The sequence below is a fragment of the Trachypithecus francoisi genome, unplaced genomic scaffold (genome assembly GCF_009764315.1).
Source record: "Trachypithecus francoisi isolate TF-2019V2 unplaced genomic scaffold, Tfra_2.0 Contig01200, whole genome shotgun sequence".
In the NCBI taxonomy this organism is placed as follows: Eukaryota; Metazoa; Chordata; class Mammalia; order Primates; family Cercopithecidae; genus Trachypithecus; species Trachypithecus francoisi.
In genome coordinates this window covers 1,923-18,925 of record NW_022681228.1, presented here as the reverse complement: position 1 = coordinate 18,925, position 17,003 = coordinate 1,923, and the positions used below count along the sequence as shown (strand labels likewise).

Here is a 17,003-nt window from a genome sequence, read left to right as displayed (position 1 = left end):
AAGGTCCCTCTCCCCCAGACGAAATTGGCTCAAAGCGAAGCAGGTTTGGAGAGAAAAAGAATCACGACAGGGATCTCCAGGAAGTATCTCCCTGATGGATGGGGAAGTGATCCTTATGGAAGACATCCAGCCTGACGAAGAAAGCATCCAGGCCCCCGAGAAACAGGGGATACACAGGCAGAGGGAGGACGGAGCAGAAGCCAGAAGCCAGGTGGGGTACAGCACCGTGCCACCGCCAGGGCTTAAGGGGAAGGGTGCCAAAAGGGTGGCTTGTCCAGTGAGGCCAGCGTTCCAGTGACTGGGATTGTGGCCATCTCCATTCCCGGCTTCGTCTTTCAGCCTGTGTCTTGGTGTGCTGTCTTTTCTCAGAGAAGAGCCGGAAAAGGTACAAGCCTCTTCTGTGATGTGGGCCTGCTCCTCTCCTGCAGGACAATGAGCTCCCGTGCGGCTTTTGTCCGTGGTTGCGGTGTGTTCCTCTTGCTCAAGGAAAAGAGGCCGCACGGGCTGGGGATGAGGTTGCAACTACTCCGGGAGCCAGGCATCTCCTCACCAGGTGGAGGCCTTCACAAACCCAAAGTGGGACCGCCGCGAAAACGGTTGACAAGCGGACACATGACCCAGGCACAGACGCGGAGGGAGGCTCGCCAAAGACGGGCTGACATGCAAGAAATCGCTTTGAGGCGCAAAGGGCACGTTCCTGCGGGAGCGCGCACACATACACACACACACACCCCAAACGAAAGAGAGAGGGCAAGAGACTCACAGAGACTGAGAGACAGAGAGAGAATCGAAAATGGGACACGCACAAACACACACACACGCACACACAGAGTCATACAGCAGTGGCACAGAAAGAAACACCCGCAGGCAGCCGCTGAGGCTCTCGACCAAGAACGACCCTCGGTGTAGAGATCAGCCCACGGTTCTGCAGGCCGACGCGGCCTTGAGATCATGGGGGGGCACGACTTCTGGGGAGGCTCACCCGAAAAGGGTCCGGGAGGGCCTGAGGCTGCGATGCCGCGCTGCTTCCCCCGGACCCCGCCTGCTCTTTCCACATCCTGCTCAGCCCTTTGCCAGGACTCCTGGAATCCGGAGACAGTCCTGTGGACCCCGTGGGGAGGTCAGGCTGGAGCCTCGGAGCCCCGCCACCCAAGCACTGGCACGGAGGGCTCCTGTTTGCCAGGCCTCAGGGCGTGGTTCCTATGATAACCGTGGGAAGTACTGTGACGCGAGCACCGGCTCCCCGCGAGCACCCGCCCGCCACTCGCGCATGCACATTGGCTGGGCCGTCCCGCGCTCCGCTGCCAGCAGTCAGGCTGCCTCCCCTGTAAAGGACAGCGGCCGCTGGGCGCCAGGGGCTCTCCTGCTGCAGCCTTGGCAGCAGCTGCATCCGGGGTCCTGAAGGGGGCCGCGTGGGAGAGGCCACCGCGGGCGGCGTCCCAGGATCCAACCCCCAGGACTCCCGACTTGAGAATATCCTTGAGCCGATTTCCACCAGGGGAGGGGGAGCTTCATGGCGCCTAGTGGGGTCATCTCATGACCCCCCCCATCGGATCCGATTCTGGACCCCTAGGCGGGAGGATGGATTGGCTGAGCACATCACATCGACTGAGGCAAGCAGGGCCTGGCTGCAGCCCAGAAGGATGCCATGAGCCTCAAGGAGTGGAGTCAGCTGAAAGTTCACTGCCCCGTGAGCCCTCTGAGCGCCTCCCTCCTTTCCAAGAGCGGTGACCTGCCGCGCTTCTCAAGGGCCTGGGGCTCCTTCAAGCTGATCCCGCTTTCCAGAACACCTGTCAACAGGTCCAGGGGCGAATCCCAGGTGGAGCCAATGCGTGGCACTGGCGTGCCCTGGAACAGATGGTGTAAGCCTGTGTGACTGAGGGCACATGGGCCAACTGTGAAAGAAACAACGGTGTCCTGGCATGTGCCCGGTGGAAGGGGGCACAGGTGACCTTTCCGTGAATGCCAGGGAAAATTAAAGAAACGTGTGGGATCTAGCAGCGGGCCAAAAGACTCAGGGGGTCAGTCCACCCAGGAGCAGAGGAGGTCTCATCGTCAGGAACGAGACTGGGTGTGCAGAGGAAATGCGACAGCACCTCTTCTAGAAGACAAGGACCGTCTTTCAAAGGAGGAGGGTGGCAGAAGGCTCAGAAGCGTCAGTGAACTTTCAGTTGACAGCACGCCTTGAGGCCCGCGGGATGATTGTGGGCTGCAGCGAGACCCTGCCCGCCTAGGTCGATGTGCTCAGCCCATGCATTCTCCCCGCTAGGGGTCCGGAATCGGATCTGAGGCGGAGTCCTGAGACTCCAGCAGGCGTCCTGAAGCTCCCTCTCCCCCAGACGAAATCGGCTCAAAGCGAAGCAGGTTTGGAGAGAAAAAGAATCACGACAGGGATCTCCAGGAAGTGTCTCCCTGATGGACGGGGAAGTGATCCTTATGGAAGACATCCAGCCAGACCAAGAAAGCATCCAGGCCCCCGAGAAACAGGGGATACACAGGCAGAGGGAGGACGGAGCAGAGGCCAGAAGCCAGGTGGGGTACAGCACCGTGCCACCGCCAGGGGCTTAAGGGAAGGGTGCCAAAAGGGTGGCTTGTGCAGTGAGGCCAGCGTTCCAGTGACTGGGATTGTGGCCATCTCCCATTCCCGGCTTCTTCTTTCAGCCTGTGTCTTGGTGTGCTGTCTTTTCTCAGAGAAGAGCCCGGAAAAGGTACAAGCCTCTTCTGTGATGTGGGCCTGCTCCTCTCCTGCAGGACAATGAGCTCCCGTGCGGCTTTTGTCCGTGGTTGCGATGTGTTCCTCTTGCTCAAGGAAGAGGCCTCTGCACGGGCTGGGGATGAGGTTGCAACTACTCCGGGAGCCAGGCATCTCCTCACCAGGTGGAGGCCTTCACAAACCCAAAGTGGGACCGCCGCGAAAACGGTTGACAAGCGGACACATGACCCAGGCACAGACGCGGAGGGAGGCTCGCCAAAGACGGGCTGACATGCAAGAAATCGCTTTGAGGCGCAAAGGGCACGTTCCTGCGGGAGCGCGCACACATACACACACACACACACACACACACACACCCCAAACGAAAGAGAGAGGGCAAGAGACTCACAGAGACTGAGAGACAGAGAGAGAATCGAAAATGGGACACGCACAAACACACACACACGCACACACAGAGTCATACAGCAGTGGCACAGAAAGAAACACCCGCAGGCAGCCGCTGAGGCTCTCGACCAAGAACGACCCTCGGTGTAGAGATCAGCCCACGGTTCTGCAGGCCGACGCGGCCTTGAGATCATGGGGGGGCACGACTTCTGGGGAGGCTCACCCGAAAAGGGTCCGGGAGGGCCTGAGGCTGCGATGCCCCGCTGCTTCCCCCGGACCCCGCCTGCTCTTTCCACATCCTGCTCAGCCCTTGCCAGGACTCCTGGAATCCGGAGACAGTCCTGTGGACCCCGTGGGGAGGTCAGGCTGGAGCCTCGGAGCCCCGCCACCCAAGCACTGGCACGGAGGGCCTGTTTGCCAGGCCTCAGGGCGTGGTTCCTATGATAACCGTGGAAGTACTGTGACGCGAGCACCGGCTCCCCGCGAGCACCCGCCCGCCACTCGCGCATGCGCATTGGCTGGCCGTCCCGCGCTCCGCTGCCAGCAGTCAGGCTGCTCCCCTGTAAAGGACAGCGGCCGCTGGGCGCCAGGGGCTCTCTGCTGCAGCCTTGGCAGCGGCTGCATCCGGGGTCCTGAAGGGGGCCGCGTGGGAGAGACCACCGCGGGCGTCCTCCCACGATCCAACCCCTCCAACCCCGAGGACTCTCGACTTGAGAATATCCTTGAGCTCATTTCCACCAGAGGAGGGGGAGCTTCATGGCCCCTGCTGGTGTCATCTCATAACCCCCCCTTCGGATTCGATTCTGGACCCCTAGGAGGGAGGATGGATTGCCTGAGCACATCACATCAACTGAGGCAGGCAGGGCCTGACTGCAGCCCAGAAGGATCCCGTGAGCCTCAAGGTGTGCAGTCAGCTGAAAGTTCAGTGAGTGTGAGCCCTCTGCCTCCCTCCTTTGAAATAGCGGTGACCTGCTGCGCTTCTCAAAGGCCTGGGGCTCCTTCAAGCTGATCCCGCTTTCCAGGACACCTGTGAACAGTTCCAGGGGCGAATCCCAGGTGGAGCCAATGTGTGGCACTGGCGCACCCCGGAAGAGATGATGTAAGCATGTGTCACTGAGGGCACACGGCCGATTTTCAAAGAAACATCGGTGTGCTGGCATGTGCCCTGTGGAAAAGGGGCACAGGTGACCTTTCAGTGAATGCCAGGGAAAATCAAAGAACGTCTGGGACCTAGCAGCGGGCCAAAAGTCTCAGGGGGTCAGTCCACCCAGGAGCAGAGGGGTTCTCATCCTCAGGAACAGACTGGGTGTGCGGAGGAAATGCGACAGCACCTCTTCCAGAAGAGAAGGACCTGTCTTTTAAAGGAGGAGGGAGGCAGAGAGCTCAGAAGCCTCAGTGAACTTTCGGTTGACAGCACGCCTTGAGTCCCGTGGGATGATTTTGCGCTGCAGCAAGACCCTGCCTGCCTCATTCGATGTGCTCAGCCCATCCATTCTCCCCCGTAGGGGTCCGGAATCGGCTCTGAGGCGGATTCCTGAGACCCCAGCAGGCGGCCTGAAGCTCCCTCTCCCCTGGACAAAATGGGTTCAAACCGAAGCAGGTTTGGAGAGAAAAACAATCACGACAGGGATCTCCAGGAAGTGTCCACTTAATGGACTGGGAGGTCATCCTTTTGGAAGACATCCAACCAGACCAAGAAACATCCAGGCCTCTGAGAAAAAGGGGATACACAGCCAGAGGTAGGACGGAGCAGAGGCCAGAGGTGAGGTGGGGTACAGCACCGTGCCACCGCCACGGGCTTAAGGGGAAGGGTGCCAAAAGAGTGGCTTGTGCAGTGAGGCCAGCGTGCCAATGACTGGGATTGTGGCCTTCTCCCATTCCCGGCTTCTTCTTTCAGCCTGTGTCTTGGTGTTCCTGTTTTCTCAGAGAAGAGCCCGAAAAGATACAAGCCTCTTCTGTGATGTGGGCCTGCTCCTTTCCTGCAGGACAATGAGCTCCCCTGCGGCTTTTGTCCGTGGTTGCGGTGTGTTCGTCTTGCTCAAGGAAAAGAGGCCGCACGGGCTGGGGATGAGGTTGCAGCTACTCCTGGAGCCAGGCATCTCCTCACGAGGTCGAGGCCTTCACAAACCCAAGGTGGAACTGCCGGGAAACGGTTGACAAGCGGACACATGACCCAGACACAGACGGTGAGCGAGTCTCGCCAAAGACAGGCCGACATGAAGGAAATCGCTTTTAGCGCAAAGGGCACTTTCCTCCACCCACACACACACACACACACACACCCCACACACACACGCCAATCGAAAGAGCGAGGGCAAGAAACTCACAGAGACTGAGAGACAGAGAGAGAATCGAAAACGGATACGCACAAACACATACACACTCAGAGAGTCATACAGCAGTGGCACAGAAACCAACACCCGCAGGCAGCCGCTGAGGCTACTGCGTTTGGTCTCCAGCTTGAACGACCCTCGGTGGAGAGATCAGCCCCGGGTCTGCAGGCCGCCCATCCTCGAGATCACGGGGTGGGGGGGTGGGGGGTGGTCACGATTTCTGTGGAGACTCACCCGAACAGCGTCTGGGCGGGCCTGAGGCTGGGATGGCGCTGCTTCCCCCGGACCCCGCCTGTGCTTTCCACATCCTGCTCAGCCCTTTGCCAGGACTGCCAGCATCCGGAGACAGTCCTGTCGACCCGGTGGAGAGGTCAGGCTGGAGCCTTGGAGCCCCGCCAGCCAAGCACTGCCACCGAGGGCTCCTCGCGCATGCGCAGTGGCTGGTCTGCCCCGCGCTCTGCTGCCAGTTGTATAATAGTGTTTACTAAAAAAAAAAAAAAAAAAAAAAAAAAAATGCAAAAACTAGCGGGCAAGGTGGCAGGCGCCTGTAGTCCCAGCTACTCCGGAGGCTGAGCGGAGAATGGCGTGAACCGGAAGACAGAGCTTGCAGTGAGTTGAGATCCGGCCACCGCACTCTCTCCTGGGTGAACAGCGGGACTCCGTCTCAAAAAAAAAAAAAGCATATAACATTTTGTCTTAAGAAATTGTCTTGAAAAAATACGGGTACATAAATTACTGGCATACTTCTTTTCTTAACACATCACGAATATTTTCATAACTGTTAATATTCAATAAATTTTAATTTTGAACAGCAGCATATCACTTCACCATCTCGTTAACATTCCACTGCTGGACACTTAACTAGCTACCAGATTTTGGCTATTCAACTGTGATTTTCAAGTCCGGGTGCAGTGGGCTCAAGCCTGTATCCTACGAGTTTGGCAGGCCAGATGGCAGATCACTTGAAGTCAGGTGTTCACAACCAGCTTGGCCAAGATGGTGAAAACCCCATCTCTACTAAAATACAAACAATTAGCCGGGTGTGGTCGTGCAAACCTATAATCCCAGCTACTCAGGAGGCTGAGCAGGGAAATTGCTTGAACCGGGAAGTGGAGCTTGCAGTGAGCTGAGATCCGGCCACTGCACTCCAGCCCTGAGTGACAGTAAGACTCCGTCTAAAAAAAAAAAAAAAAAAAAAACCTTATATAATATATATTATATTACACACACGTGAATTAACATAATAATATTAGCAAAACTTTACATTTCACAAACATTTGCCAGGCACTATTCCAAGTGCTTATGCATTTTTTAAGCCATTTTAACTCACAAAAATGCATAAAGTGCTATTCCCTCCATTTCCCGAAGGGAAAACTGAGGCACTGAGTGGTTGATCACTGAGTTAGTAACAGGCAGGGCCAGTATTTGACACTGATGGCCTTATCATCGCCTACTCTCCAGTAGACGACTATTATACAGCTGGTCTTTAAAATTAGGATGTAAATGTTATAAGGAGCCGTGGTTCTCAAAGTCAGGTCTGGGCACCACCTGGGGACTTGTTAGAAATACATATCAACTGAGCCAGAGAAATCCCACAGGGGGCCCTGCAGTATGCTTTGTAACACACTCTCCAGTGGTTCTGGTGCATGCTCAGGTTTGAGGAAGAGAACGTGGTAGGAAAGAGCCCTCACAAGGAAGCCAGAAAAGCTGCCGACTTCGCTTGTACTTCAAGACTATTGTTGGAGGGGTGTGTCTAAACCCGGCGGATATGTTTTCTCATCTAGAAAACGGGACACAGATCGCCATGGGGGATGACAGGCAGTAGATTAGACGACTTCTACCATTCATTCAAGCTCTACATTTCTATGACTCTAAGGCCATGAAACATCATATATGATAAAGTTAAAAGTAATTGTTAAAATTGTGCAAAACTGGTTTATATCAGGGGTAGGAGAGGAAATTGAGAAAAAGTATAAAAAGAGTGGGTATTGTAGAATTCCATCTGTGATGTTTTGAAGCTAATTTTATAAAGATACACTTTTTAAAATGTTGTCGTTAAACAGCACACTAACCACATTCTGATTTCTTTAGGTCTCTGATTAAGACAACAGCTTAAATTCGGGGCTACCTGTGTCAGGCACCAAACGGCCCCATGGACCGGCTTGGACCCTTCCAGGACTGCTCTGGCACCCGGGCCGAACTTTGGGGATATACGACTGTCACTTTTCCTGTCACACCCAACACTCTGCCCATTACCAGACTTCTTCCACCAGTGCTCTCTCCAATGGTTTCTACCACTTTGGTAGCACCAGCTCCAGCCCCAGACACTACAATCCTTGAATCTCCATGGTAGACCAAAGTTACTCATCCTCTAAGGCAGGGGGGCAAACTTGCTCTGTAAAGGGCCGATGGTAAATATTTTTTGCTTTGCAGGTCACACTGTCTGTGCCATCCCAACCTAATTTGCCTTTGTATCACAAAGCAGCCACGACATCATGTAAGCAAATGCACATGGCTAGTCCCAATAAAACGTTATTTAAAAAAAAGTCAGTGAGCAAGACTTGGCTTGTGGGCTGCAGTTTGCTGACCACTGCTCTCAGGATTCCAGGATTCCTTGGTATCCAACCTTATCATAGGCAAAACCAATGCCTCAAAGGTTTAAAGGGGAAATCATCAGATCTTACTCTTCATGTAATGTCTGCATAGTGCAAACATTTACTGAGCACCTACTATGTGCCAGGCCCTGTTCACATCTCTGGGAATTAGCTGAGCTAGTCAAACAAAAATTTCTATTCTCATGGGAAACAGAGACAGTTTAAAAGCAAATGAAACAATTTCAAAGTAAATTATGCACTATATTAGAAGAGATACATCTTATGGAGAAAAGCAAAAGGGTGTGTGTGTGTTATTTGGAAGTTTGCTACTTTTTCTTGAGATGGAGTCTCACTCTATCACCCAGGCTGGAGTACAGTGTGTCATGATCTTGCTCACTGCAACCTCTGCCTCCCGGGTTCAAGCAATTCTTATGCCTCAGCCTCCCAAGTAGCTGGGACTACAGGCGCATGCCACCACACCTGGCTAATTTTTGTATTATTAGTAGAGACAGAGTTTCACCATATTGGCCAGGCTGGTCTCGAACTCCTGACCTTGTGATCTGCTCGCCTTGGCTCCCAATGTGTGGGATTACAAGCGTGAGCCACACACCCAGCTGGAAATTTGCAACTTTAATTAGAAGGGCCAGGGACATTTAGCAAAACCTTGAAAGTAGTAAAAAAAAAAAACAAAAAGTTGTGGATATTTGGGGCGCAGGCATTGAAGGCGAAGGAGAAATAGCACATACAGAGGCCCTGAGGTTAGAGCTTGTAGGGACTGTTCAAGGATCAGAAAGAGGGCCAGTGGCTGGACTAGAATGGGAGTGATCATAGGAAATGGCTTAGGAGACTCACTAATTCAAGTATGCTGCTGCTGGCCATGTCATTTGTCACTTCTTCCTTTACAGAACTCAGGAGCTCACGTTGGCCATCCTCCAAGCTTCTCTCCCCATTCTTCGAACCTCCACCCGCCCTCCTCTGGAGCCCAAGCAGACAGCAGTCACAGTGCTGGGGACAACCCTTGTCCCAAAAGCCCATGTGTGTGGCAAAAGGTAGGCACCTGAAAAAAGGCTTCAACATGGGATTCACTTTGCCTCTTCTCTCTTCTGTAACCCGGGAGGCAGAGGTTTCAGTAAGCCGAGATCGCATCACTGCACTCCAGCCCGGATGACAGAGCGAGACTCTGTCTCAAAAAATAAATAAATAAAATAAAGAAAGAAAGAACAATATTGGTTAATAATGACTGATCTATGCTTACAACATTAAATGCTGGTGGGGGAGAGGGACAGATTGATTATAAAGGGCTGGAAAGTTCCTCCAAAGTGAGCAATAATGAAGTTCCCTTTAAAGGCAGAAATAAATTTCATTTTAGAGAGAAACAAATCCACTCCAAGTGCATGTAAAAGGATGTACAAAATTTGTTAGAAGTTTTCCCAGGGAGTCATTTCCTGGGTCATGCCAGAAATCATGATGACTAAAATGGCCATAATCTGCAAAACAACGTGAACAATTAACTAATTTCTGTGAAGTTAAAGATTGGGATCAGGGTGTGTGGGAAACAATGTGGAGGAAGAGAGAGGGACACAGATCCCTGGACAGGATTGGAGAGATACGCAAAGCTTGGGACACAGTGCAGTATCTTTATGGAAAAGGAAGAGACGTCACCCTTCAGCTGGTGGAAGAAGTCAGGGGTATGAAGGATTCAGGGTATGGAGAGTCTCAAGGGGCAAAGAAGAGGTGGCAGAAAGGAGACAAACAACATAAGCATGACATAAAAGTGCCACATACCACAAGTCAGGGAAGGGATAGAGACCCTGACGTGGACCAGACACTCCACAGGAGAACACACTCACAAAAACAAAGCTGGTTCATAAGAGACCTCAGCAATGCCTCCAGCTCTCTGCAAAATAACCCATTTGGAATAAATGACCTGTGGGATAGATTACTCTGGAATTCCTGGGTTGATTTTTTTTTTTTTTTTTTTTTGAGACACGGTCTCACTCTGTCACCCAGACTGGAGTGCAGTGGTGCAATCTTGGCTCACTGCAGCATCCACCTCCCAGGTTCAAATGATTCTCCCACCTCAGCATCCTGAGTAGCTGGGATTACAGGCCCGCCATCACACCTGGCTGATTTTTTTTTTTTTTTTTTAGTGAGACGGGGTTTCACCATGTTGGCCAGGCTGGTCTCGAACTCCTGACCTCAGGAGATCTGCCCACCTCTGTCTCCCAAAGTGCTAGGATTACAGCCATGAGCCACCGCACCCGGCTGATCTTTTTCGTATTGAACTGGACTCTTACTTATTTTCCCCTAAAAGAAGAGGGTGTGCCTTAAGGAGAAAATTGATCTGCAAGGTTCCCATTCTAAGATGCCACCACCAACAAACCCACAGTACCATTCACTATTGTTATACATGGGAGTTATTTTCTAAGCCCGGACCTTTTCTTTTCCTCTTAGATCAATTTTCCAAATTTAGCCTGTTGTTTCTAGAACAGAAACAGTATCATGTCAGACCCATGAATTCAATAACTTTCTCCGTATTTTACCCATGCAGATGGCTGGTTTACACTCTTCTGATAAGGTGGGGCCAAAGTTTTCAATTCCATCCCAACTTTTTCTAAGTCAAGTTCAGCAATTTCAGAGGTAACACAGCCTCCATCCTATGAAGATGCCGTAAAGCAGGTAACCATGTGATTTTTTTTATGGAAGAATAAAAAGACTGACTCAATGAACAGACATTGTTTTATATGATTAAACTTCACATAGTTTGTAAATTCTGATACTGAGTGTGTCATGTGCCACGCCACCAAAATAAGCAAATTAAGTAGACAATAATTGGAAAACAGTGTTGCGTGTGTAGCTGTGTGAGGCAGGGAGAGAAGAGAGAGGTCACCTGTCTGGCTTTGGTACCAGCTCTGCCATCTGCCAGCTGCCACTGTTGCTCAGGTGAACATTTCACCTCTCTTATACAAAACAGGGATATTTACTTGGTAAGGATTCCAGATAACCTACACTTACCACTTTGTTCATGTACATAATCGCTTCTCAAATAGATGACAGTGATTGTCAGGGTAATACTTCCTAAGGTGCTCCCTGGCTTTAAAATTCAATGACCCTGTCAAAACATTGATGGGTGTTGAAGCTGGATAATAACGCAAGAGGTTCACTGTATCCTCTGCTTTCATTTGTATTTGGAAAGTCTCAAAATTAAAAAGTCGGAAAAGAAAAAACAAGGCTGGGTCTGGTGGCTCACACCTGTAATCTCAGCACTTTGGGAGGCCAAGGCGGGTGGATCACATGAGGTCAGGAGTTTGAAACCAGCCTGACGAACATCGGGAGACCCGTCTCTACTAAAAATACAAAAATTAGCCGGGTGTGGTGGTGTGTGCCTGTAATCCCAGCTACTCGGGAAGCTGAGGCAGGAAATTGCTTGAACCTGGGAGGCGGAGGTTGCAGTGAGCTGAGTTTGCAGCACTGTATTCCATCCCAGGTGACAAGAGCAAAACCGTGTCTCAAAAAAGAAGAGAAAAGAAAAGAAAAACAGAAAACAATTAATGATCCCCTATTTCAATAGTTGGAGCTTGGATAAGTATTTGATAGCCCTTCATATGTGCTTAACCCAGAGAAGAACATTTACATCGGTTGCTGTTACGGATATCCCACAGATCAAAGTCAGCCTGCAGTTAAGTTTTGTCTGGCTTAAAAAGAATTTAACATAATAGGAGAGGTATGCAAAGGGGCTTTCTCATTTCTAAAAAGTTAGAGGATCTGGCAACCCAGAGCCACATTGCTGCAAGACAATTGCCTAAAGCAAGGCTCTTCTGCTACTTTGAGCCACAACTATGCTCTGCTCTCTGCCTCTTTTTCTTATTCTATATTCAGTTCATTTCAATTACCTGCCAGACAGAGCTTCTGGTACCTTCTGAACTGATAAATGACTCGTCTTTATCTCGGACCTCCTGACCTCGTGATCCGCCCGTCTCGGCTCTCAATGACCAAACTTTATATTTTTGGTCAGTGCTCCCATCCATATTGATTAGTGATACCTGTGTTTATTGAGTCTGTGCTCTCAGAGTAGTGAGATGGTATGAGAACCTTTGTTCTCCCCCTTCCTTCATCCTGATTCTTCAGTTTCAAAAGAAGGGCCAGGCAAAGTGGACGCCCAGAAATAAGACTCTACTGAGATGAGCCAGAGGGAGGGGACATACCCTACAAGTGTCTACAGCTTCCTCAAGCTACTGCAATGAAGAACCAACAAAATATGAGCCAAGTTCTTGGACCACATTGCAGAAACCAAGCAAGAGGTAGATTCAGGTCACTTCAAAGTAAGAGCCTAAAAAGTCATTTTCTATATACTAAGATGTCCTGCCCCTGGGATGAAAACCTCTCAAATAATAGAACTGACTCTAAAATACTCTGTGCTAGGAAGCATTCTGCCTTCTTTTTCCTTTCTCCTGTTTAGTAGACTGTTTCATTCAGCAGTTTATCTGCCTAAAATTAATACTGAAGCTGAATCAAATATGGTTAAAAAGCCATCAGGCAATAGACCCATGGTCATAGCAGCATGATTCACCGTAGCCCAAAGGTAGACACAACCCAAATGTCCATTGACAAATGAATTATAAACAACACGTGTTATCTATACAATGGAATTTTATTCAGTCTTTAAAAAAAGAAATTCTGGCCAGGCGCGGTGGCTCAAGCCTGTAGTCCCAGCACTTTGGGAGGCCGAGACGGGCGGATCACGAGGTCAGGAGATCGAGACCATCCTGGCTAACACGGTGAAACCCTGTCTTTACTAAACAAACAAACAAAAAAAAAAAAACCAAAAAACTAGCCAGGCGAGGTGGCGGGCACCTGTAGTCCCAGCTACTCTGCAGGCTGAGGCAGGAGAATGGCGTGAACCCGGGAGGCGGAGCTTGCAGTGAGCTGAAATCTGGCCACTGTACTCTAGCCTGGGCGACAGAGCGACACTCTGTCTCAAAAAGAAAAAAAAATCTGTAATAGCAAATGACCCGGAGTCAGCAGATGGATGAACTCCCGGACGTGATTATTGAAAGTGGAGGTAAGACTGCCTGTGTCCTGTCCATTAGGGCATTCTGAACCTGCGTGAACTCTTAAGGAATGAACTCTAGGTAGCAAGATCAGATGCACACTGTGAGTCGGATGTACCAGCCAGTCCTCAGGGAGAGTCATTTCCTTTGAGCTTCTCGCACATTTTTACAGCTGATAAAAGAAAGCATAGTGGATGATTCCTCACTGCCTTTGTCCTAGGAGCATTTTTCAGAATCACTTTAATAGTTTTCATGTCTCAGCCTAATCCTTGTTTCCTTAAGTGTTTTCTCTTGCTGCTCTACTGCTTTCTATGTTCTAATCTCAATGTGCCTGCCTTCTCAATTATGAGAAAAGAAAAACAGGATATGAACGTTTTGTGCCACCAACTCAAAGTGAAATTCAATTAGTAACCTTCCACTGGATGGTTCATTCGGGTTAAATGTTATTCATGCTAGCAATAAAACATAATCAACCTGTGCTTTTTGTCATCTTTTAATTTGTTCATTTATTTACTTAAAAAATTACAGAGTGTGTACCTAGAATTTCAAACCACACAAATGAATACGATGGACCTGAGGAGGATGTGTAGAAAAAAAAGAAAAGAACTCAGGGAAGAATCTTTAGGCCAAAAACATTTAAGATTTCAGAGACGGAGGTAGCAAAGACTCAGAGAAGAGGGTAGCCAGGCATTGTGCTAGTCTCGGTGCTGCATCAGACGAAGTCCTGATTTCTATAGAGTTTACAGTCTGTAAGGGAAACAGACAACAAGCAAGTGAACACACCTTTCCTCCACTGTAACAAGGGAAGAAGAAAGAGATGGGTACAAACAAATGTGTGTATATAAGTTCTGTGATGGAAAAATGTGAAGAGTTCATATCAGATGCCTGTATTTTTATACAGACCACATACACCACATACATATGCATACACAACACACACATTATATATATATATTACTACACATATATAATATATATATATATATATATATGTTTTGCAGTCTTAAATGCCACGGTAGGTCTGACATCATAAATCTAAAGTGAAACCAAGTCAATTTTGTTGATATATATATATTTGAGATGGAATCTCACTCTGTCACCAGGCTGAAGTGCAGTGGTGCAATCTCGGCTCACTGCAACCTCCTACTCCCGGGATCAAGCAATTCTCCTGCCTCAGCCTCCAGAGTACCTGGAACTACAGGTGTGTGCCACCATGCCCAGCTAATTTTTCATGTATTTATTAGAGATGGGGTTTCACCATGTTGGCCAGGATGGTCTCAATGTCCTGACCTCATGATCCGCCCCCCTTGGCCTCCCAAAGTGCTGGGATTACAAGCGTGAGCCACTGCATCTGGCTTGCTCTTGTATATCTTTAATGAAATATGTGGCAAGCAGAAACGCATGAGGATGTAGAAGGGGAGTGTGGAAGATTCAGGTGAAGAAGAGCAGTTATGACTTAATTATGAATGAATTGAGTTTTCTGGAGAAACACAGCAGGGTTGTTTTGCAGTCTTAAATGCCAGTGGTAGTCTGACATCAGAATCTAAAGTGAAACCAGTCAGTTTTGTTGTTTAATTTTTCTGTTGCAATGTTCTGCTGATCCAGAGCATGCTCAGCGAAGGCAGATGGTCAGGCTCATCCAGAGGTAGGGTTGTGCCAAAACTACAGGCTGGACAAGAAAAGAAGTGAAGACCAGAGGGACTGGTGGACAGTGATAACGTAATAGAGTCTGTGGATTGGCGTGACTGTAAATGGTTGCAAAATTATTGTTACCAGGTACTTAATAAGTGGCTTGGAGGTTTGGAGAGGATGGACAGCGAGGAGGAAAACATAGCTTGAAAGTGAGCTTTCAGAGGGATGCAGTATTTGGAGATGACACAATCCAAGATGTGTCTGACGGGTGAGAAAGAGGGAATCACTGGAGTTGAGAGCAAGTCGGAGCTGAGAGGCCACCATGAATGCTGTGATTTCCAAGGATGCTCAGGTTACAGAATGAGAAGGGCTGAAGTGGGGGAAAGACAATGGAGTAGGAAGTAGAGCTTTCAGTGAATGAGGAGGAGTGACCAGAAGACTAGGGCGGAGGCATTGGTGTCACCCTCAAAACCCAAAACTGCTGAGTTGTCATCAGAAGGAGGGGGAGTAGCAATCAGAAAGTGGCAATGGTGTGGCACCTGGTCCCTCATCTTCAGGCCCTCACTGAGGGTGTCGGGATGGACTCAGTGTCCTCAAGGGACCACCAGGGGTCAGAGGAGTAGGCACAGGAACCTTCAGGGAAGAGAGCTTAAGAACCACAGAGTGGAATTCCCAACAGGAAAGGGTTTGGGAAAGATGAATTGGAGATTGACAGAGCAGCTTAGAGATGAGACTGGGTGGTGAGCGTGACCAGGGAAGCATGGCCGTCTTCTGTATCTAAGTGTAACTCGCTCATATTGCGTGGCATGCTCAATTTGAAGTGATTTAACAAGTCACATCGTGTATTGCCCACAGAAATGCCAGCAGATGTCAGAGAGGATCACTCATGTCTTCAAAAAGTCCCAAAGATACTCAGATCTTCCCAAAGTCCAACTGCTGTCCTCCCCAGCCCTCGTCTTCTTTTGAACAAGCCTCTTCTGGCGGCCAGTCCCCTTTGATCCATGCCACCGACAGTGATGAGCATCTTGAAGTCTCAGTAAATTCCAGAGCCCCCTAGGAAAGGTGAGTGATGTCACCCTTCTAAAAATTGGGAGTGAAGAACCTCATTTTGATGGGATAATGGATGGATTCTCTGGGAAGGCTGCAGAAGACCTCTTCAATGCATATGAGATCTTGCCAGCCCCCTCTCTCCGATGCAGACACTGTTTTTGCCCTCTTCTGTGGACAGCAGTGGGCTGCAGTTAAGCTTCACTGAATCTCCTTGGGAAACCATAGAGTGGCTGGACCTCACTCCGCCAAGTTCCACACCAGGCTTTAGCGCCCTCAGCACCAGCAGTCCAGCATCTTCAACATCAATTTCCTGGATGTCACTGATCTCAATTTGAGTTCTTCCATGGACTTTCACTTACAGCAGTGGTAGAATGCCCGATGCACCAGCGCTACGGAAGACCAATAGGAGTTCCATGGGGGAAAGCACACAGCCATACGTACTTTACTGCCCAAAAATAGAAGAAGAAGAAGAAGAGAATTGAAGAGAAGCAATGTAAACTTCTGTGCCAATCAACAAGAACAAATAGAAGACATTTGAAGAAATACATATACTGTAATATTTACCAATATTCAGTACCTGTTAATATTTCAACATGCATTCAGAAATGTGCTTTCTCAGATTAAGGATGCCAAAAAAGATATTTCACTGTCTTTTCAAAGGCCAGTATATTTTCTAGTCCATTATTTTTCTCAGGCATGTTGGGGCATAAGCTCACACTGCAAGCTTTTCTCATTAATTCACTAGAGATAACATGGAAAGGAAACACAGTCTTTTGGGAGCACAGGGAAGCCAGCCCTCCAAGGTTATGGAAGACATACCTGCGATGGAAGCTGTTGCCCAATGTCTCCATTACTCTCTTTCAAAAGAGAAGCCAGATCCAGCATCAAATCAAAAGTTCTTGAGACAGAGGGACAAAACCAATCTTTTTTGAGGAAAGCTAAATCAACTCAATGTCCCTCTACCACAAAACTGCCCCATTGGAGTGGTTCTGAACCTGTACCCAGGACTCAGTGTGGTCACTAATAACAGTTAACCTGAACTAAGTCCACAGAACTCCACCCAGAACTTTCTTCTTTTTTAACCAGTGGCCCAATCATTCCCACCATATCTCTGCTGATAAGTACGTGTCCTAGATGAGAACCCTGAAGGATGCAGACCTTCTTCCCCTGAAAGAGATGCCACAAACTCCCCAACACAGCCAGCCCCCTTAAGTTCCAAAGACTAGAGATGACCACATTGGTAGAA

The 17,003-nt window shown here is 49.4% G+C and overlaps 1 pseudogene; it reads left to right on the top strand.

The window, feature by feature from the left end:
- The first annotated feature begins 7,582 nt into the window (after positions 1 to 7,582).
- On the top strand, positions 7,583 to 16,196 carry LOC117091380 (annotated as a pseudogene).
- Positions 16,197 to 17,003: the final 807 nt, after the last annotated feature.